General features: G+C 37.2%; 1 protein-coding gene across 1 annotated transcript in view; it reads left to right on the plus strand.

Moving 5' to 3' along the window:
• FSTL5 (follistatin like 5) overlaps positions 1–24,373 on the plus strand; it is a 602,839-nt gene that overhangs the window by 83,273 nt on the left and 495,193 nt on the right. The window lies entirely within an intron of this gene.

Genomic DNA, 24,373 nt, shown 5'->3' on the forward strand with positions numbered 1-24,373 from the left:
CATAGAAACTGTTTCCCAACAATAGACTTTGCTTTTGGTGCTACAGTAGGGTGTTTCTTGATTTAATAGCCCAGTTGGGGCTTCAGACTTTTACTTCTCCAGACCTAATTATTGTGTAAGCTTCTAATACCTATATTCAAGTATTGATGCTTGAAAATACCAGGAATAGTTTCCTGCCTACTACACTGTATGTCTTATAATTTGGTGTCCTAGAAACAGGAGCTGGGGTACAGACTGTGGTATAGGTGTCCAGTTGGGGCATTCTCTTAGGTAAACCAAGTTCAAGAAATCAGGGAAGCAGGATCAGGCAGAGGAAGGAACTAACTACAATTAAGTTGCTGCAGAGATCCCAGCCAATCCCACAGGGAGCTCTGGAGCTGGGATGGTCTTTCGGGGATGGCCAATTTGAGACAAGGGGGGCAGCCTTTGTATCCCTATTAACCTATCTATCTCCACGTGTGGCCATATCTAACTAAGGAGGGCATGCAGAATCTGCATGGGTGTCTCCCCATTGCTCTAGTGGGACATGAGCAAAAATGGGAACTGGAATGTAATGAGGTTCATGCTTTGAGCTGTGTCATAGTTTTACAGTAATTTGCCTCTAATCCAGGAAACTGGGATCTTATGCCAGCATCTATTATACTGTGGGGCACAAACTTGTTAGCTTGCAAATTGTGTAAATTTTCAGATATTTCTTAATTCTTGACATCAGGATGTTAATGGTGCTATCACTCCAGCTGACTCTCATACCCATGAACCTGATGATCGGGCACTGGAACATGGCATCAGTCTGTTGCTTCTGCCTCAGATCCTCATGGAGACGACAGCGGGATACTGGAATGCTAATTCTGGTGCCTCAAACACTCAGTGTAACTGCTTTCTAGCAGCAATAGCATCAGAAAGGTAACCACTGCCTCAATAATTGTATTCCAAATTTCATGCAAGTGTATCACATTCGAACCCTCATGGAAAAGGAAGTTTGAGAATCATAAATCTTTCCTTTCAGCCTATCTAACCAACAGTATGGACAGGAGGTTGGAGATCAAAAAGTTGAGGAATACAATCTATGGGGTACATCCTAGGGCAGGGGTGGGCAACCCCTGGCACACGTGCCAAACATGGCATGCCAGTAACTTTTGCTGACACGTGAAACCCTCTATTATAATCTTCCATTTACATTTTTTTCTTAATATCGACTTTTTTATTTTTCAGATAAATTCAGTGTAGGTGCATCTTAGATAAATAAATAATTTTACATAACAAGTTATCTTAAAGACTATAGACATGGATTGACGAGAGAGGGGAAGAGCAATTTCTATGCCTCTGCCTTAACTCTCCCTGCCTTCCTAGATCTGACCAGTGTTTTGGTTTCATCCACATATGCTTGTGAATCTTTGTTCTCAGTGATGAATTTTGTTAAGTCTCATAATAGGAGTAGCCTGACGGATGAAAGTAGTAGCTCGTGCATATCTCTGAAGGTCACGAAATACAAACCTGATGTAAAATCTCTGTCGTCAGTGATGCAGCAACAAAAGTCCCACTGATATCAAACGGAGTCATAAAGTTTTCTGTCGGACTATCAGTGTACATGTATACATTAAAAAATAAATGTATTTTTTATCATCATATACTGTGTTTTTGTCACTCGAATGAATTTTATTATTTCTTCAAGGTTCTTCACATACGTACACCTTAAGAGATATCAAGTAGGCGTAACATGTTCTCAAAAAATTAGGGTTGGCACTCAGAAGAATTTTGAGTCAGAGATTTTGCTGGTTTTGGCACGCACTCACAAAAAGGTTGCCCACCCCTATCCTAGGGTGTGTCCCTCCAGAAAGAACTTGGTTTTGATTGTACCTGGGGCTATAGAAATATATTCAGCCAGAATCAAATTTTATGTTAATGTCTTTCCCAGGTTTTCTATAGCACAGATATTTCATATTTAAAACTACACTGGTGGGCTTGTGGTTAATTTTGTGTGTGTTTTTAGAGATTTCCCTAGTCCTCCAGAAATTAAGCAGAGAGAGTTTTCTTCTTGTTCCGTGTTCCTAGTTAGACTTCCACTAAGCGTATAGCCCACTGAAGGTGCAGATTTTCGGCAATTATCACAGATCTAAACAACTTTTTGGAGGCTCAAGGTTGAATCTCCTGCTTCATGTGAGCAATATATCTCAAGCCCTGGAATTGCTGTAGCAGCAGCTAATGAAATGTGCACTATTAGTTTTGACTCTGGCACCTTAATTTTCACTTTTTTAATTTTTTCCTAGTACCTTTTGTTTTTTTCTTTCTTGAAAGCTCAGATATGCATTTCAATGAAAACTTTTACCAGAAGTTTTATGTGATTCTGGAAGAAAGGAGGAAGGGAGGAAAGAAGGGAGGGAGGGAGGGAAGCAGGGAGGACTAGTTTCCAAAAGATCTGAAGCTAGGAGCCACATTACCTTTATTTCAATCATTTCACTCCACTTAGTATGCATGGTATATTTCTTTTCTCATACTTCTTTATAGATACTCAGTTTTGTCTGGTGGGAAATTGATCATTTCTCCCTTCTTTTCTACTTTAAAATGTTTTATTTTATCACTAGATTACTTGATGTCAAATTGATAGTTTCTCCCTATTTTTCTTTTTTAAAATGTTTCCTTATTTTTATACTAGATTATTTGATGTTGATCTTCATAACAAACAACTCTCCTGATCAGCTTTGGACAATTTTTACCAAGATAAGGAACAAATCAAAGGAAAGCAGTGAGGTTAGCTCTGAAAAGACTTACTTGGAACATGAATTCCTTGGAAATGTTATGATGAGATAATTTCCCATATATCTAAAAATGAAAATTATATCTTCCTTTTTTTAAATTAGCATATGCACTAAATAAAAGATAAAAGAAGAAAACATGGGACTTGTTTATAGGAAGTTCATATTATGGTAATATAGACACTGATTTCAACAATTATGCAATGTGTACATAGGAGAAACAAGTCTGATATATTTTACAGAATTTAATATGTTAATAATTAAGTAAATACATATTTACTTAATTACTTCAAGAATTTCAATATTGCATGCAAGAATTCCAAAATAAGAAGGTTTTCACAGCTTTGCATATCTATATCTATATCTATATCTATATCTATATCTATATCTATATCTATATCTATATCTATATCTATATCTATCTATCTATCTATCTCTCTCTCTCTCTCTCTCTCTCTCTCTCTCTCTCTCTCTCTCTATATATATATATATATATATATATATATATACATACATACACTAGAGGCCCGGTGCACAAAAATTTGTGCACTCAGAGGGAAGCGGGGGGTCCCTCATCCCGGCCTGTGCCCTCTCGCAGTCTGGGACCCCTCGGGAGATAACGACCTGCTGGCTTAGGCCTGCTCCCGGGTGGCAGAGGGAAGGCCCAATCCCTAGGTGCAGTCCCTGGTCGGGCTCAGAGCAGGGCTGATTGGGGAGTTGGGGCACCGCCCCCTGTCATGCACAGAGAGGGCGGATTGGGAGGTTGCAATGCCACCCTCAGTCACGCTCAGGGTAGAGCCGATTGGGGGGTTGGGGCAGCGCCCCCTGTCACACTCAAGGCAGGGTCAATGGGGAGGTTGCGGCACCCCCCTGTCACTCACAGAGCAGGGCCCATCAGGGGGGTTGGGGCTCCGTACCCTGTCACGCACAGAGCAGGGCCCATCAGGGGGTTGGGGAGCTCCCCCCGTCACTCACAGAGTAGGGCCGATAGGGGAGTTGAAGCACCGCCCCCTGTCACACAAAGAGCAGGGTGGATCAGGGGGTTGGGGCGCCACACCCTGTCACACTCAGGGCAGGGCTGATGGGGAGGTAATGGCTCTACCCCGTCACACACAGAGCAGGGCGCGTGGGGGGGGGGAGGTTGGAGCGCCGCACCCTGTCACACACAAAGCAGGGTCGATAGGGGGTTGGGGCACCGCCCTCTGTCACCCACAGAGCAGGACTGATTGGGAGGTTCTGGCTGTACCCTGTCACACACACAGAAGGGCCCGTGGGGGGGGGGGGTTGGGGCGCCGCACCCTGTCACACACAGAGCCACTGGGCAATCGGGGTTGGGCAGCTCCCCCCTATCAGGCACAGAGCAGGGCTGATCAGGGGGTTAGGGCGCCTTCCCCTGTCACGAACAGAGCAGGGCGGATAGGGAGGTTGTGGCCACGCCCCCTGTCACACACAGAGCCGCAGGGCAATTAGGGGGTTTGGGAGCTGCCCCCTGTCACACTGATCTGGGTGCTGTGAGGCCTTGCGGCTCCACTGATCCCGGTGCTGGAGGCATATTACCCTTTTACTATATAGGATAGAGGCCTGGTGCATGGGTGGGGGCCCGCTGGTTTGCCCTGAAGGGTGTCCTGGATCAGGGTGGGGGTCCCCACTGGGGTTCCTGGCTATCCTGGATGAGGGGATGATGGCTGTTTGCAGCTGGTCACACCCCCTTCAGGGTGGAGGTCCCCACTGGGGTGCCTGGCCAGTCTGGGTGAGGGGCTGAGGGCTGTTTTCAGGCTGGCGGGTGACTAAAGCTCCCAACCGCTCCTTTTTTTCTTTTTTTTTTCTTTTTTTTTTCTTTTTTTATTCTGGGCCAGCTTTAGCTCTGAGGCTTGGCTCCAGCTCTTAGGCCTCTGCTGCTGAAAGCAGGTATCTGCTTTGTTTGGGTTCTATAATCGAAACACTGTTTCAACTCCAGCTCTGAGATCCCGGCTGGCTGAAAGCAGGTTTCTGGGCTTTTGTTTAGCTTCTATATTTGTAATAATGTTTCAAACTGCAAGCTCAGAGGATGGCAGCGGCAGGCAGGTAACGTTGGAGTCCTCCGTCACTGAAGCAAACAAGCCTCATGTTCGCTTCAAGCTGCCTGGCTGCCGGCTGCCATCTTGGCTGGCAGTTAATTTGCATATTGCCCTGATTAGTCAATGGGAAGGGTAGCGGACGTACGGCTAATTACCATGTTTCTCTTTTATTAGATAGGATATATTAATGTCAGTTCAGCAGATATTTATTAAGCCCTTGGTACATAGTGCCATTAGTATTCCATATTAAAATTTACAGTACATAGTGAAAAAAATTCTTTGGTCACACTTGCAAATGAATATGGATAAATTAAGACTAAACAGAAGAATCAAATTAAAACTAAATAAAACTTAGCAAGCATTACTAAGAATACCGTCTCTTAAACAATAAGAAATATTCAAAGGAAACCGCATGATCATGAAATAAATGTTAATTTAGCTAGTAGAAAAGGATTTTAAAAACTCCTTAGAAAAGGGGAAATGATAAATCTATAAATTACTAACTGGTGAACAAAATACTTATGCCTGGATAATTACTTGAATAACAAAAGGCATAATTTAGAATTACCTAAAATTAGAAAGTAGTGGTATATAATCCAGCTGACTTTGTGATAGGCTAATTGGACTGAACTAATTTAATTTCCTTTTATAATAGAATAATAGTTTTCAGAAGCAAGGAACAACTAAGATTAGAAATGCAAGTAAAAAGTATATGTTAGCATAGGGGGCTTTCTCACTGACAAGCTGAAGCAATAAAATGCATCACATTTGTTTTTAAAATTCCTTGACTCAAAAATCTCAAAATTCTCTGGAGATCACATCTGCATTGCTTTGACAAAAACTTGCAACTACTACAAATATTTTCTGATTAATACTACTTTATTTCTGTAAAAGAGGAATACAGCAAGAATTTCAGTATTGCATGCAAAAACTCCAAAATAAGTAGGTTTCCACAGCTTTGCTCAGCAGAAAAAAGACCTAAACCTCTTCTCCCTGATCAAGCAGGTTTTATATTTTCATCATATATATTTTTTAAATATATTTTATTGAATTTTTACAGAGAGCAAGGGAGAGAGATAGAGAGTTAGAAACATCGATGAGAGAGAAACATTGATCAGCTGCCTCCTGCACACTGCCTACTGGGGATGTGCCCTCAACCAAGGTACATGCCCTTGACCAGAATCGAACCTGGGACCCTTGAGTCCGCAGGCCAACGCTCTATCTACTGAGCCAAACCGGTTAGGACTCATCATATATTTTTTAAAGCATAAACTTTCCTTTGTAAATTCTAGCAGGATATGGCAAGGAAACTCAGGTCAGTGGCTTATTGACCTAACATGAGTAATGATTTTCTGGTGTGTGTGTGTGTGTGTGGTGGGGGTGATGGTGGTGGTGGTGACATTGACCAGACAGTGACATGAGACAACTTTTTGGGATGATGAAAATGCTCTCTATTTTGTTTCATGTGGTGGTTACAAAGGTGTATACAATTGTCAGATTTTATTAAACCAAACATTCAAACTAAAAAAAGGTAGGTTTTTATTTAGATCCACTAACTTTCCTATAATTTCCCCATTACATACTATTTTGACAAAAAGTAATTAACCAAAATAAACTGTAAATGCTGTACAACAATTATTTATTTTTTACACTTGCTATTATAGTCAAATATATGTTTACTTTTTAATTAAAAGCGTATTTTCAAACTATAGCTGCTTAGGTCCTACATTTTCTTCTTGAAATATTTTTTTTTTATGTAGGATGTTTCTACTTTTGTAAAGATTAAAGATAATAGCACAATAAAGTACATCATAGTTGTCTTTATATAAACAGCTTTACTGTGTTATTTACAATTTCATCAGTCAGATAATTTGCTAAAGCAAAACTCAAGAAACAAATTTTTTCTAAGCTGGTCAATGTGAATTACATTGAGTTATAGCCATATACACAAATAGTAGCATAAGGATTAATACCGATTTGTTATTAAGGTACATTTTTACATTCTGAGTTTGTCATACTTCTCCACAAAAAGTGAATAATCCTATATAATAAAACCCTAATACGCAAATTGACTGAATGGCGGAATAACTAGTCGCTATGACATGCACAGACTATCAGGGGGCAAACACTCAATGCAGGAGCTGCCCCCTGGTAATCAGTACACTCTCACAGGAGCAACACTGCTCAGCCAGAAGCTGGGCTCATGGCTGGCGAGCACAGCAGTGGTGGCGGGAGCCTATCCCTCTTCCACTGCAGGTGGGTGGTAAGGAGAGAGGGGTCCCGAACTGCGAGAGCCCTGGAATGCAAGAGGGATGTCTGACTGCTGGCTTAGGCCCAATCCCCAGGGTGAGCATGCCTAAGCTGGCAGGCAGATATTCCCTGCGGGGTCCCAGACTGTGAGAGGGTGCAAACAGGGCTGAGGGACCATCCCCCCCCACCCCTGCCCAGTGCACAAATGTTGTACACCGGGCCTCTAGTAGGTTATATAATTATATATATGTATGATTTATTACAAAGCATTGGCTCACATGATTATGGAGGCTGATAAGTCCCAAAATCTGCAGGTGAGTCAGCAGGCTGGAGACCCAGGAGAGTTGAAAGTCTGAACACCAGAACTAATGGTGTAGTTAGAGTCCAAATGTTGGAAAGCTTGACAACAGTAGGAGCCAGTGTTTCAGTTGAACTCCAAAAGGCAGGAAAAAGCCAAAGTGGATGTCCAGATGTCAGGGAGTCCGAAAAAAGGAATAATGTCTTTTTCAGGGATAGTTAGACTTTTTGTTCTGGTTAGGCCTCAAACTATTTGGATAAAGCTTATCCACGTTGGGAAGCGAAATCTGCTTTACTTAGCCTACTGATTCAAAGGTTAATCTCATCCAGAAACAGTCTTACAGACAAACACAGAATACTGTATGAACAAATGTCTGGGCACCCTTTGGCATAGTAATTTACCATCGCATATACCATCTGTTGATAAAAGTTCACCCCTTCTAGCCCCAGATGCAATTAGCAAAACATCATGCAGGTACGCAAAGGTTAATTTTGATCAAGAATTCTTCATCAGTATCTGACTTCCCTATTCTAAGAAGAAAAAAACTGGCCTGAGTTGTTTTCTGCTTAAAATATCTATAAGAAGATAATCATATGCCTTTATTACTGTTATTATTGCATATTTTTTAGAAAACATAAAGAAATTAGAAAATGAGGCTTAGAGTGAGCAAAAAGAACTGAGTTTCCAGCTCGGATTTGTGAGTAAAAATATATATGGCAGATTCTTGAAAAATGTTGTTTCCTTCAATATTGTTTTGTGATAACATTGATGAGAAAAAAATTGGATTCCTGTTTTGGGCCACTGTCTGTGTGGAGTTTGCATTTTCTCCCCCTACCCTCTCTCCTCTGAAAGCTGCCTGTCTGTTCCATGTATCCATGCCTTTGGTTCTATTTTGTTCCTCAGTTTATTTTGTTCATTAGATTCCACATGGAACTGAGATCATAAGGTATTTATCTTTCTCTGATTGGCTTATTTCACTAAGCATAATAATCTCCATAAATGCTGTCACAAAATGTAAGAGTTCCTTTTTTTTTTTTTTATGGCTGAGTAGTACCTCATTGTGTAAATGTACCACAGGTTTTTGTTTTTTTTTATCCATTCACCTACTGACGGGCACTTTGCCTATTTCCAGGTCTTGGCTATCTATAATAATAAAAGCGTAATATGCAAATCGACCAAATGGCCGAACAGCAGAACGACCATCCAGACGACCATACTATGACATGCACTGGCACCAGGCCAGCCAAGGCAGGTGCGATGCAATTGGTCAGGGGGCTCCGTGATGGCCCTAAAGAGGGAGGCCCAGGCCACCCTTTGTTGGACGATTGATTGGGATTGGGGGGCCCTCCGTGGAACTGAGGAACCAGGGGAGCAGCAGACATGGGCAGCACCAGGCCAAGGCAGGTGCGAGCGGAGGGTGGGGCTGGGGCTACAAAGCCAAGGCTGCAAAGCCAGCAGCCAAAAAGGAAGGCCTAACCTTGCACAAATTTCGTGCATTGGGCCTCTAGTGGCAAATAACATTGGTATGAACATAGTGGTGCAGAAGCTTGTTATTTCTTATATATTCATCGTCCTTATCCATTTTTACCCTCTTCTTCTGTTTCTTTGATTTTTCTCTTCCTTTTTTTTTTTAAATAGTAGTATCTTCTTCCCTTTTATCTTGAATCAGAACCCTTCATTTTATTTGCAGCCAATAAACAAATAAGCAAGCAAAATAACAATTTGCAAACCACAAAGCATATGTGAAAACTAACCTCATGTGACATAGATGTTTAGAAGTGGAGGAACATTGCTCATCTTCAATCTTCCAATATACTCAAGACCCAATTTAATCATAGAAAAGTTACTTTGTTACAGAGGCATAAATTGAATTTTAAGTGATCCCCCAGATAAATATAAACCAATAGTTAACTTATGAGTATTTAAAAGGGCAGTATGTCAGCTCTCAATGGTTTTTATGCCAGAAACAATGCTAGTTTTTTAGGTAGCAAACTACAAGTTCATTTAAGTAGACTCATGTACCACTTCTTTATCCAGAAGTCAGATATCTGTGTTTAATTTTCTGATCTCTTAAACTTGATCTTCTTTGCAGCCCAGCTTTCCCCCAAGTTCACTTAAATTTTGAACATGTTCCTGCCCTCTCTTCCTCATGTTAATACACATATCTTTCTCCTTGGTTTGAGTTATAGATTAAACTATTTATAGACTATTATTAGTATTCCTATTCCATGTGACTCTTGACTTCTTCTGACCTTTGTGATTATATGTGGACTGACTTGGCTGATTAATATGCTATTATAATAATCTGATAGAATGTGGTGTCCAATTGCACTTGAAAATAGTAATTATATTTAATAGAACTGGTAATAATTGAACTTATTTTATTTTTCTTCTCAATTTCCAAAATAAGGGTATAAACTAGAGCTTTGAATTTAACAATATTATCCTATTGCTATTTAATTTTTATTTGAGTCTGAAATCAGTTTAATATTTAGATGTTTAAAACAATGACAGCACTAATATATAAGAATATATTACTTCTATTATGCATGATGTTCTAGGGCTAATATTTCAGTAGTGATAACTGAAAAATTTTGACTGTCAGTAAGTATAAGAAATTACACATGACTCCTAAGGTTTTCTCTTTTCCTTCAACTCTGTTGTATCACAAGTCATAGTCACTCAACACCTGCTGAGATTTAAATATCAAGTAGTTTTAGATTGTCTCAGACGCTCATGCTTTCTCAGACTTTTAGAAATTTTGACTATTATGGTAAAGATATGGACATAGCACTCTGTTTCATAAGTTTAAATATTATGAATTTTCTACTTTATTTAAAAAGATTTCCTCCATTATTTTGAAATGTTATTTCTTCTCTTTAATTAGAAATTAATTGAATCATATCTGTTCAAAAAACAAAGACTTCGTGACCTTGCTAATACAATTATGCTATTGTTTTGGATGTAATCATGAATTAGTATCATTGAAAGTCTGCAAGCTCATTGATTTTTTCCTTCTTATTGAGTTAATAGTGTGAATTTACCACATGTTTTTACATTTTTCTTTTGCTCTAAGCCAGTGATGGTGAACTTTTTGAGCTCGTCGTGTCAGCATTTTGAATAACCCTAACTTAATTCTGGTGCTGTGTCACATATAGAAATGTTTTGATATTTGCAACCATAGTAAAACAAAGATTTATATTTTTGATATTTATTTTACATATTTAAATGCCATTTAACAAAGAAAAATCAACCAAAAAATGACACGCATGTCATAGGTTCGCCATCACTGCTCTAAGCAATCGTAAATCCTTCTTGTATTATTTTAGATATCTAGCTCCATTTAAATTGTATGTCAATATAAAAATATTCTACCTAAATAGAAGACACATTGAAAATCTAAAGTTGATCAAATTCATTCTCACTTATGGAAAACTGGCATATAATCTGGTATATTTCCCTATCATTTGATATCCTTGCTTTTTTAAAGGCTATCAATTGAGACATAACTTCCATATTCCCAGTCTAGTCTTATTCCTAACGCTTGGAAATGAGCTGGCCTCCTCATCACTTATATTAAAGAACAAATCACATGAGTTCTTCATCTATCACTGTTTTCTCATCTTCTTGTATCTCACTCATTACTTACATGAATCCTCACAATCATTGTATATATCTGTCTTATCTGCCAACTATGAATGGAATCATTTAAGAATGCTCACACATGTGTAATTTGTTAAATACTAAAATGTTCTCATAATATGTCACACTGTTACAGAGTGCACTTGTTATACTATTTATACTATTATCTTGCCATTGCCAACACCACAGCACTTTATCTTTTAAATATAAAAATACATTGACTATAAAGAGAAATAAAGCTAACGTTTAAAGAGCAATTGTAGAAATGTTTAACAAACTCATGGGTGCATTTTATTGCCTTTTTAAGCAAACTTGACCAAGTAGTTGTAAAAAGATTTATGCATAAAGCAACAATATTAAAACAATAGAAAATTATTAATTCTTAAATCTTTTTACAATTTAAGTTTTAATATAATGAAAACCAGTAAATTATTTCTTCATTCTTTTTTGTTAAAGTTTAGCTGGGGAGTTGTTTGTTGTGTGTGTGGTTTTGGTTTATTTTCCCACTGACGTAATGGCAGAGGATGTGAAGAGTTTATCAGGATAGTAGCCATCTAGAAGTACAGACAGCTCTTCAGGGAAATCTAGATTAAAAATGAATAAGCAGAGGGAAAGCTTTTACAATCCTACTGGAAAGCTGTGATTTAGTGAAATGAGGTTCCTGAAACTTAAAGATTAGATAAAAATAGAAACTGCTTGTCAGCAGCTTCAGCCATAGTGCTAACTGGGCAGGTGGGCCACACACTCCAGCTGGGTTGTTTCATCCCTCAGGACCTATTTACAACCTGCTGCACACGTCTTTTTATATTAAGCAGCAGTTGAAATCATATGCCTTTGCAGACACACAGTATCAAATGTCTTCACTTACCAACATATTTTCTCTATGCTAATGAAATTAATAGCAGATGTTTTAAATAAGTCTTTTTAGTAGTTTGTTGGAATTTGGCATTTAAATAAATTTCTTTTTCCTTTAATTTATTAGAAAATATTTCTGATAAACAGCATACAGAGATAATTTAATACACCTCTACAGATCTAACACCAGAGTAAGAAAAAAAGATGTTAAAAATATTTTTCAAGCCCTTCTGTATCTCTCCCCAATATTCTTTTCCTGACCACCTCTTCAAACATAAATGGACACAGACATTAGTGCAGTGAAGGTCTGGGGAGAGGGAAAGCTGCGGAGGAGGGTGTCAATGGGGGAAAATGGGACATCTGTAATACTTTAAACAATGAAGATAAATAAAAGTAAATATTTGCTTGAATTTTGTGATAAGTATGTCATTATAAGTATAGTATATATGGCTATGTTGATGAACAATAAATAGTGATTTTTTCATGTTATAAAATAGAATGTATTTGTTAGATACTTTTTTGTGTTAATGCTCACCGGAGAATATTTTTCCGTTGATTTTTTTAGAGAGAGTAGAGGGGAGGAGGAAAGACGGAGAAACATCCGCGTGAGAGAAACACATTGATTGGTTGCCTCCCACAGGAGCCCCGACCAGGCTGGGGATCAAACCTGCAATCAAGGTACATGCCCTTGACTGGAATAGAACCCAGGACCCTTCAGTCCACAGACCAATGCTTTATCCACAAAACCAAACCAGCTAGGGCACATATTTTATTTATTTATAGTGTTTCCAATAGCTTCACTTTATTTTCTCTATAATTAATGATCCACTTATAAATTGCCACATTCATCATATGAAGGATAGATTTTCCCCAATTTTTGTTAGTGTGAATAGTTCTGGTAGGAGCATTCTTACACATTTTTCAAAGTGCCCATAACGCATCAATTATCCTAGGGCACATTATCAAAAGTAGGTTTGCTATCTTATGGATTTCTGCATATCCAAGCGTAGCTGATGTGTTAGTGATGTTCTCAAACATTTCTGATCATCTGGTGAAAAGCAATTGCATTGATTGATTCCAGTTTCTCTGGTGGACCCATTCAGATTTGTCTTCCAGTTCTCTAACTTTATTCAGCTTACTGCTGTTCGGTTGCTAACTGGTTACATTGTTTTGAACTGTCCTAGTCATTGTACTTGAAAAGGTCCCAAACCTTACTAATGTACTCATAATTCTCTGTATCTCCTTACATATTTTTAATCTCTTAAATTTTTATTCTAAATCCAGTAATGCCAATATTTGAAATTTGGGTCCGCATAATTATTCACTTTTTGCTTCCTTTGACATTTGTGTGTACTTCATAAGTTTGGATTTAGATGTGTTTTGTTTATTTCTTTGGGAACCTTGTGAGGCATGAGTTGAGGGTATATTTGTGGAGATGAAACTTTCTGAGCAATGAAGGGTCTTAAAGCACTACCAAAGTGGAAATAGTTTAAGTTTATTTCTTGAGATTTTGTGCTCATATCAGTAGTATAAATTTGTATTCCAAATCCTCACGAGAACATGCCCTTGGTGACAAATACTAAGGGAAATACAGGGTGTGGCAAAAATAGATTTACAGTTGTGAGTACACGAAACAGAGCTTACTCTTATATTATTACTTATTAATTATTGTATTGTTTTCCATACTGACAACTGCAAAAGTACTTTTACTCCTCCCTGTGCCTTTCCCCTCAACTGGAGCTCAGGCTAGAAATGACATTTTCCCTTACTGCCTCCATTTGTCACAAATGTTATTTTAAAAAAATTATATATAGGTATGTAAGTGTATATATCTTTTGTTTGAATTTTATACAAGGCAGTTATTTAAGATACATTTTTAAGAACCTGTTATCATCATCTGGTGAAATGAATTATCTATTTATTTTTATTTATATGTATATTTATATATGTATATTTTATTTTTATTTATGTGTATATTTATATGTATATTTATCTATGTATGTATGCATCTGTCTGTCTAGTTATTTACCTGCTTACCAATTGTCTATCTACCATTCCATTTATTTCACTATTCTGTTTTTTATTCTCATTCTCTACTTAACTCTTTCCCTTAGGGTCAACCATTTTATTTTTTTATGACTAATTTTCATTTGGATATGTTCCTATGAAATGTATTTTATGTTTTTTGTGTTTAGATTTAAATAAATAGTATTATTGCTTTTGATCTAATTGATTAATTTTTCACTAGTACTTTGTTTTAAAGATCTCTGCATGTCATTTTATTAGAGCTTCCATTGTTGAATCCCAACATATAAATCTATTCTCCTAAGAATGACCACTTCAATTTTTACCAGTACCTTTTACCACAAACAGTGCTTCAATGGTTATCATCCTAGAGACCTCCATGAACCTGCAAGTTGAGGATGTACTCAGGGAAAGCTAGACATGACTAGTGGTCACCTCGAATAAGATAATATGTGTAAAGAACTTCAAATTTGCTTGCCAACTAATAAGACTGTTATGTGTTTTAATCTTTCTTTCTTCCTCCTTCTTCTTTCCCTTCTCCTGCTTCTCCTCCTTCCCCTTTCCTAATTTCTTCTCCCTCTTTTATTTTTATCCCCCAAGCCTCAATCATCTTGTTATAAACCCCAGTAATGAATCTCTCTGTCTACTGGGAAAGGCACTGAGTGTGTTTATGCTTAGACTCCATGCTGTTGACCTCTGTTGTACTTATTTCTCCCCTTAAACCTCTGATTGCCTGAACCTAGAATATCTTTCAGTAATTTAGGTGTATTTTGGATACCTGGCTATAAGTCTTCATATTTTCTAAATGCAGAAAATAGTGTGTTTTTTTAATACAAAGTATATTCTCAATAATGTTATGTATTGGTAGCCTCTGTAAAATTTTTATACTAGAAAAAGCATACTATACCTGAGATACCATTAGGTTCCTTTTACTTTTGGCCTACTTACAGACTTAATGAATTTCAAATCTAAATTTTTGAGGGATAAACATGAAATGAATTTTCATTTAAAAACCTGCAATTTAAATCATACTACTTCACTAATTCCCATGTCAAAATCATTAATTTGTGACTTATATTTATATTTTTCCAATTTATTTCATTAGTGATTTGTATTGGGAAAATCATTATTTCCACACTCCAAAAACACACTATAAAAACTATTATAATAATCGGGATGTTTATTTAATGTATATGGCTCTTTCACAAATAGCTTCAGCTATAATATGAAAGGGGGCATAACTTTTCTACTGGAAAAGTAAGAAAACTTTCTTGAATATATTTTTATATAATCCTCATGTCTAAAGAAGTATACAGTTGAATACTTAACTATTCACAGTTTCTCCTAAAGGATTAAAATTTTTGTAATTCTGTAACTTTGCACAATCTAATACCCTTTCCACAGCAAATTATTTTGCCGTCCTTTAATTATTTTATTTTATCCGTCACCATTTATCCCCTCCAACTACCCCCTAACCCAGGGGTGGGCAAACTTTTTGACTCGAGGGCCACAATGGGTTCTTAAACTGGACCGGAGGACCGGAACAAAAGCATGGATGGATTGTTTGTGTGAACTAATATAAATTCAAAGTAAACATCATTACATAAAAGGGTACGGTCTTTTTTTTTTTTTTTTTTTTTTAGTTTTATTCATTTCAAAGGGGCTGGATCCGGCCCACAGGCCGTAGTTTGCCCACGGCTGCGGCCTAACCTCTACAATTGCCACACTGCTGTCCATGTCCATTCTCTCTCTCTCTGAGCAAAAAAGAAAAGAAAAGAGAAGAGAAGAGAGAGAGAGAGAGAGAGAGAGAGAGAGAGAGAGAGAGAGACCATCCTTTAATTTTTAGTTCAAGGAACACTGTGAATTCTTCCTTTGTCCCACACTTAGCATAGACACTCTTCTCATTCTTGTTTCTTCATCATACTATAAATTCTTTATTATTATTTTGTAATTAGTAGCTATCAGTTTCTCTAGTTAGAATTTGGAATTCTGAGATAGAAATTCATGTTATCCATAGTTAATTCCTGTCTTCTAGTACAGTGTTGGCCATGTATATTCCAAGCAAACCTGTATTCAAGAAGTGAGTAATTTGTACATCAACACCTTATTAAAGTAGTAACATGATAATAGAATATAAATACCTTCCAATCATATCTCAAAATATTTTTTAAATTTTAGAGTCAAAGGGGGAGGGGGTGAGAGAGAGAGAGAGAGAGAGAGAGAGAGAGAGAGAGAGAGACTGAGAGAGAGACATTTATTGGTTGCCTCCTATACTCGCACTGACCAGTAATCAAACCTGTAACCTGGGTATGTGTCCTGACCAGGAATCAAACCCGCCATCTTTTGGTACATGGGATGACCCTCTAACTAACTGAGCAACACTGGCCAGGGCCATATTTCAAATTTATTTACATAAAAATAAGATAAATGGATAAAGTATATGAAAGCTAATTACAATGTCTATTATCAATTTTAAAAATGCAATCTCCCCTTTTTAAGAGAAAATCATAAATAATATTTCAAAAATTAAGTATTTCTTTTAAATATTTCCAAATATATTCTTTAAAATATAGAAATGCATAAATAAAATCGCCAAAAATTATTTTCATTTATTTTATTGAATTTTCTTTCCTTTTCAAATGCATAGTTTCAAAAAAGTAGCTTATCAACATTTATTTTAGGATTTTCTCGTATTTCAACTCTAATAAAGTCTAATATTATAAAACAATAATGCTATAAGAAAGGCCTATAGAATTTTCATTTTTTTATCTTAAGATTATATATTAGGTAAAAAACACAAACATTTCTTTTTTCCTAGCATTATTTTAAATCTTCAAATCTGTATGCATTGCAAACAAATAAATAATTTGTACTTTGTTATGGAAAGGAGGGCTCATATATGTGTGTGAAACCAAAATGTGGGTGTTTGAGTCTGAGTTCTTGTCTCTTGAAATCAAAGAATGAAGTTGCTGACAAAAGCTATTAATGGAACCAAAGTTTATTGGGAGAAGCCAGTCCTAGAAAAGGTGCAGCTGGGGTTCCAGGAGCAGCCAGTGTCCAGAGTTTCCTTTCCATGTTACAGTCAAGAGTAGTTTATTATCCAAGCTAATTAAAGTCTAATAGTCTTCCAGGCCCGTGTGGCAGTGGTTGAGCATAGACCTATGTACCAGAAAGTCAAGATTCAGTTCCCAGTCAGGGCACATGCCTTGGTTGCAGGCTCAACCCCTGGTGTGGGGAGTGCAGAAGGCAGCCTATCGCTCTCATCATTGATGTTTCCATCTCTCACTTCCTTTTCCCCCTCCCTTCCTCTCTGAAGTCAATAAAAATATATTAAAAAACAACAACAAAAGAATGAGAGCCAAGAGATGGGGCCTGAGTCCTCCAAGATATTTTAAAAAAAGGAAGAAAATAAAGTCTAATAGTCCATGTGCAGAGGCCCACATGACCATAAGCCATGTGGGTGCAGGGAAGTGCTCCCCCCCCACACAGGAACAATCATCAGGAACCCACTGAGTTCAAGGGAGAAGAGAAAGAGAGCTAAAGGAAGCACAGGCCTTTTTAAAAAAAATATATTTTATTGATTTTTTGCAGAGAGGAAGAGAGAGGGATAGAGAGTTAGAAACATCGATGAGAGAGACATATCAATCAGCTGCTTCCTGCACACCCCCTACTGGGGATGTGCCTGCAACCAAGGTACATGACCCTGACCAGCATCGAACCTGGGACCTTTGAGTCTGCAGGCCAACACTCTACCCACTGAGCCAAACGGGTTAGGGCAGGCCTTTTAATTGAGGCATTGGAGACAGCCTTACTAGCTCCTAATTGATCTTTTCAAATAATTTTGCCTTAGCAACATCCTTGGGATTGGTTTACACGCCTTACTGCCTTGTGATTGGTTATCTGCATGATGCCTAGCAGTATTCAGACATTTTAAAGTTTGTCTCCCACACACACCCTTCCTTCCCCGCCCAATCGTGTTGTCCTAGTAATTCCGCTCAGTTGGGTTACTGGATTCTACTGTCTCCGGCCCCTGTCTGCCTAGCTTCTTTCTGTCTCCTCATGGGCACCAGGTATGGGGTTTTTGATTTCCCGTTGATTATTTTAATTATATGCTATGCTAATGACTCTGTATTATTTTCTATCTAAGATATCTCAGTACCTAACTCCTTGTTTCTACAAGTTATTTTTTCTGCCCTGGATGTTTTTAATTTGTTTAGCTAATTAAATGCTGTTCACCTTTTAAGATCCAGTTTGTTTATGACTTTCATGATTCCATCAACCAAAATCGTCCTTTGTGACACTTTAGACAAATGCTTCTTGATTGTATTTGACACACTACATAGTGATTGTTTTTGCATATGTTTTATCAATTTACTTGAACTCTCACACTCCTGGTTAAAAAAAAAAAAAAATCTATTTGATGCTTAAGACTATATTTAAATGATGAATGTAATTATACATTACCCATAATAATCACTGATTTTTATTTTAAATGTAAATACAAATAAATTTACATAATAAAACTTAAAAAAATAATACTTAAAATTATAAAGAATGCTCAAAGTCGCTAGTCATCCAAGAGATGCAAATCAAAATGAAAATAAAGTACCATCTCACACCTGTCAGAATGGCTATCATCAACAAATCAACAAATGACAAATGCTAGAGAGGATGTGGAGAAAAAGGAACTCTCGTGCACTGCTGGTGGGAATGCAGACTGGTGTAGCCACTGTGGAAAACAGTTTGTAGTTTCCTCAGAGAATTAAAAATGGAACTCCCATTTGACCCAGTAATCCCACTTCTAGGAATATATCCCATGAAATCAGAAACACCATTCAGAAGGGACATATGCACCCCTATGTTCATAGCAGCACAATTCACAACAGCTAAGATTTGGAAACAGCCTAAGTGCCCATCAGCAGATGAGTGGATTAGTAAACTGTGGTACATCTACACAATGGAATACTATGCTGCTATAAAACAAAAAGAACTCTTACCATTTGCAACAGCATGGATGGACCTGGAAAGCATTATGCTAAGCGAAATAAGCCAGTCAGAGAAGGATAACACATGATCCCACTCATTTGTGGAATATAATGAACAATGTAACCTGATTAACAAAAATAGATCCTAAGACATAGAATCATGGAACAGACCATCAAACCTCATACGGAAGGCAGGGGAGGGTTGGGGAGTGGAGGAGGTAAGAGATCAACCAAGCATGCATACAAGCATAATCATTGGACACAGACAGTAGGGGGGTAGGAAGTGAGGGTATGTGCTGGGGGGTAGGAGCAGTCAGGGAGAGGTTGGGGGGAGGGAGGAGACATATCTAATACTTTAAAAGATAAAGAATTTAAATAAAAAAATTAAAAAATATATAATATTTATGTAAGAAAATATAGATATTATTGAATATAGAAGTTATTTGATGAGTAAATTTAGTTCTAGTTTGAGATTCCTTCATAAAAGTCTAGTGTATGCCGAAACCGGTTTGGCTCAGTGGATAGAGCGTCGGCCTGCGGACTGAAAGGTCCCAGGTTCGATTCCGGTCAAGGGCATGTACCTGGGTTGCGGGCACATCCCCGGTGGGAGGTGTGCAGGAGGCAGCTGATCGATGTTTCTCTCTCATTGATGTTTCTAACTATCTCTCTCCCTTTCTCTCTGTAAAAAAATCAATAAAATATATTTAAAAAATAAATAAATAAATAAATAAATAAATAAATAAATAAAAGTCTAGTGTATGTCTCTTTACCATCCTATCTTTACTATCCCAACTCTGCACTACCACTCACACTGTTTGCTGTTTTGTTGTATGCACGCTCATGCATTGGTAATGTTGCTCATGCTGTATATTTCGCATAGAATCCCCTCCTTCCCTTTGCTATAGAGATCAATTAGTTATCCTTACATTCTCAACTCTCTGTGTGTTTTCCAGTTATCCACATTCTCAAAGCTTCCCTTTCCCTGCCTCAGTTAAGGAAAAATGTATTTTTTTTTCCTTGACTATGCTCTCTAGATTGTATGTATAATTTTATTATTGAATGTCACATTTGATTTCAAATATTTCATGTGTGTGCCTGTCCCTCCATCAGGTTGTTAAATTCTAGAGTTCAGAGATTTGGTTAGGAATAGTGCCTACTCTCTTGAAAATGCTCTTCCAGATACAGTTAGGACTGCAGAGTCTGTAGTTCTGGAACATACATTCCAGTAAAGGGAGCATACCATGTACAAATAAATATATATTATTGTTGGAAGTAGTAATTATGCTAAGAATGAATAAAACAAGGAAATCAAATAGTAACAAGGGTGCTATTTTAGATAGAATGATCATAGTTGAGGCTTGTTGTGGAAGTGATAATGAATCAAGAACATGGTTTAAATTACAAGGGAAATTGTGTTAAATAAACATTAAGAAGATTGTGGTTAAATTGAGTAGACCAAATTCACAATTCCAATTTTCTGAAAATATATCTACTAGTATATACCCAAGATTTAGGAGACTAGATATTCTGCATTATGATTGCCACTATCTCTTATTTTCCAGGCATTTCATGATAGGCACAGAAAAGTATGTTTTTTTTTAAAAGTGTTTGCCTGTGTGTGTGTGTGTGTGTGTGTGTGTAGGGCCTGAGGAAAGGAGCTCATATATTCATGGGAATTCGTGCATCAGAATGGCATAGAAGTATCTTGCAGTGGAGTGGTTCTACTAAAATAGTCTCTTATTCCCAACTTTTATGAATTTATAATCCATATTACTTAATATTTCTAATAAATATAAAACTTTAATAGTTTCATCACCTAGCACATGGAAATTTTATGTATATATACTGAACATGACTATTCTACTGCAAATTAGTACGTTGTAATTTTTGTTGGGTGGTATTTGTCTAGCAAACAATAAAGAGAAGGAAAGAGTTCTGAGAACTAATTTAAACTAGGCAGACTTCTAAAATTAGTAACCTTTACCTTTATGCATATTTGCCACCAAAATTTATATATATATATATATATATATATATATATATATATATATATATATTCATTGTGTATGAATTTAAAACAAGGGTATTAGTGGGGAGCATCTGTTTGGGGTTGATGCCTTTTCTTTAGAGTGATTTAAGCTTTATCATATAGAATGGGAGGACAATTCGCTGATGGCCTAATGTTTATAACGCAGTGCTGTGTTGGTGGAGATGATGCACTTAGCATTCAGATGGTTGCATCTCTTCCTAGAGAGCATGTGCTTCTTAGTGAAAAAGAATAAATGAGGTAAACTATGTTTGACAATATTCTGGCCTGATAGCTAGTTTAATATTTGATCATAAGATAGTTATTATTATGTTATACCCATCATCAGATTCTATTAAGTGCCATTCCATTAAATTCAATTACTAAGGTTTAAAAATTCCTTAATAATATCTTGCAGAGTGATAACATTCTGCCAATTTAAAGTCATTTATTTTATTTGGCTAGACTTTAGTTTGTCTAGTTACCACATCATTTAAAAACTACTGTGTGCCTCAACTTGACTTAATTTTATGCTGGTTTACCTAAATTCCATTTATTATGCTGTTCTTTTTAAAATATTTTAGTGATCTTATCATACACTTTATGCGTTTTCTTATATCCACAGTTATGGCAGATTGTCTTTGTTAATCTTTATTATACAATCTGCAAGAATCTGTTTGCTAATTTCTACCATTGATCTAAATTTCCTGAAGTCTATTTATATAATTAATATGGCACTTTGGGATTCCTCCAAAAAATGGTGTACTACAAAGTAAAACACGAATGGTTTGCTATTATTTAGCTTTGATACCTGGCCAAAATATAGTTCTTATTTTAAGATAAGATCACTCTATCAATAAAGAAAATAAAATTAAAGGAATATTAAAACTGAGTTATACCAAGAGATAGTTTGGCCTTCTGCTATTACAAACTAGAAATAAGGTTTCTTATTATAAGAATATAAGAATACTAGAGGCCTGATACACGAAATGCGTGCAAGAGTAGGCCTTCCTTCCCCTGGCTGCCGGCACCGGCTTCCCTCTGGCAACTGGGACCTGAGCTTCCCTCTGGCTGCTGGCAGGCACCCGGGAACCTAGCTTCCCTCACAGCCCCGGCTTTGTCTGGAAGGTCGTCCATAAGGACATCTGGAAGGACATCCAGTCAATTAGCTTATTACGCTTTTATTATTATAGACTAGAGGTCTGGTGCAGTGATTCATGCACAGGTGGGGTCCCTTGGCCTGGCCTGCAGGGATTGGGCTGAAAATGGCTCTCTGACATCCTTCACAATGTCCCAAATTGTGAGAGGATGGTTCTCAGGTGATGCACCCCGGAATCGGGCTCCCTCCTCTGTGGTTCCGGGTGTGTCACTGAGGACCAAAGCTGCCAAGTGTCTGCAGCTTGGCAGCTCTGCATTGAATGTCTTCCCCCTGGTGGTCAGTGCACATCTTAGTTTCTGGCTGGTCAGCCAGCCGGTCATTTAGGCATACACACACACACACACACACACACACACACACACACACACACACACACACTAGAGGCCCGGCGCACAAAATTCATGCGTGGGTAAAGTCCCTAAGCCTGGCCTGCAATCAGGGCCATCTTCCCCAGCTGCCTGCAGCCAGCCCCACCCCCCACCGCCATCCACCCCCAGTTCCCTGTTCGCCATTGGGAGATCGGTGCTTGATGGCTGGGGGAAGGGACTGAGAGGTCAGCTGTTCCCTCCCTCCTGTTTGCTGGCCCCAGCCCCGTAATGGGTGGCCATCAGGCTATCTGACCCTGCTGGCCAGGGAAAGGGACCAAAAGGTGGTCAGTGTGCCTCATAGTGACTGGTCCAGCGGTTGTTCTGGTTGTTCTGCCATTAGGGTCAAATGCATATTACTCTTTTATTATATAGGATAAACTAGAGGACCAGTGCATGAAATTCATGCACAGGTAGGGTCCTTAGCGGCTGCTGGCGGGGGCCTTCCTTCATTCTACGCCGCCCTCTGGTGGTCAGTGCACATCATAGTGAGCAATTGAACTCCCAGTTGGTCGAACTCCAGAGGGGACACTTTGCATATTAGGCTTTTTTATATATAATATATATATGTGTGTATATATATATATTTCCCCAAATATATCATGTGGTAAAGGTAACAAATCTCTGATCACTTAAGAATTCTCACATAATTAAATAATCACAATTTTCTCCTTAATATTTCTTTATTTTTAAATTAACAGTTAAAACAGTTTGTAAACTAAAATTGTGGAAAATGTATATTGCCAAGTAAATAATGCAATATAGTCATAGAAGCAAATGAAAAAAGATATTACTTTCAAAATCCTAAATTATGTATATGAGTCTCCACTAAAAGAGTTCTAATACAAGTTTGGCAGTAAGTGGAATAGTTTATACTTTTTTTCTTCTTACTTTACAAGTCCATTCCTAGTCTTCCCAGTCCAATAAATTAATAGCTAATTTATGTTCTTTAAGTACATTCTTCTTAAACATTTCTAGTTTGTAGGATATTTAAAGGTATTTTCATTGGTAATTTTAAGCATATACAAATGTATTAGTAGAGAATTGGATTTTAAGGAGCAAATAAAATATAATAATGTGTTAAGGCTATTGAAACCTATATAATCTTATTAACCAATGCTACCACAATACATTTAATTTAAAAATAAAATAAATAAATAATACTTATTATCATTGTCCAATATGTTTAATAATGACATTTTTTTTTTGTTTCGTTCATCCTTTTTTTTTTCTTCTTCACTTGTATGAGTTTTTTTATTGTTGAAAATTGTTTTGTTCATCCTTTATATCCTGTCATCTGGAGCAGTGTCTGGCACATAAAAGTCCTTTATACATATTTGTTGAAAGAATAAATGACTAAATAAATAAATGAATAGTAAAAGAGGAGTGACAGAGTATTTTCATTAATAAATACCTGCTTTGAAAAATGTAAGCCTATAATTATGAAAGAATAATCTATATTTAAAACAAGTAATTTATATTTAAATTTTAATTTAAATAAACAACAGATACTCTAAATTAAAAAATAAATATAACTGGAAACTCAGTTAATTAACAAAGGACAGACTAGCATTCAAACACAAAAGCTGGAAGAGTTAGGATAAGAGACTTAGAACACAAGTGTTAAAGTCTAATAGAATCAGACATTGGGTTAGCTGGCCCAATAAATGTACGTTTGTCAATATGCACTTTCTGAAAATTTGACTCTGGCATTAATGTTTATAGCAACATAAATTATTTGTATTTTTTCTTAAGTATGTACATTTTTGTCAAAATTTCTTGGAATTAATACAGTTTTGCAGTTCAGTGTGTGTATGTGTGTGTATACATATATGCAATTGTCACTTTTTATTAGAAATATATTCAAGGTTATTTTTAGTTGGCAACCCTGAAACTTTTGGACAGAGTAAACTGTGCATGAATATTAATTGAGAAGTCATAGAGTGCACAATTTCTAC

Source organism: Myotis myotis, unplaced genomic scaffold (assembly GCF_014108235.1).
Source record: "Myotis myotis isolate mMyoMyo1 unplaced genomic scaffold, mMyoMyo1.p scaffold_m19_p_6, whole genome shotgun sequence".
In the NCBI taxonomy this organism is placed as follows: Eukaryota; Metazoa; Chordata; class Mammalia; order Chiroptera; family Vespertilionidae; genus Myotis; species Myotis myotis.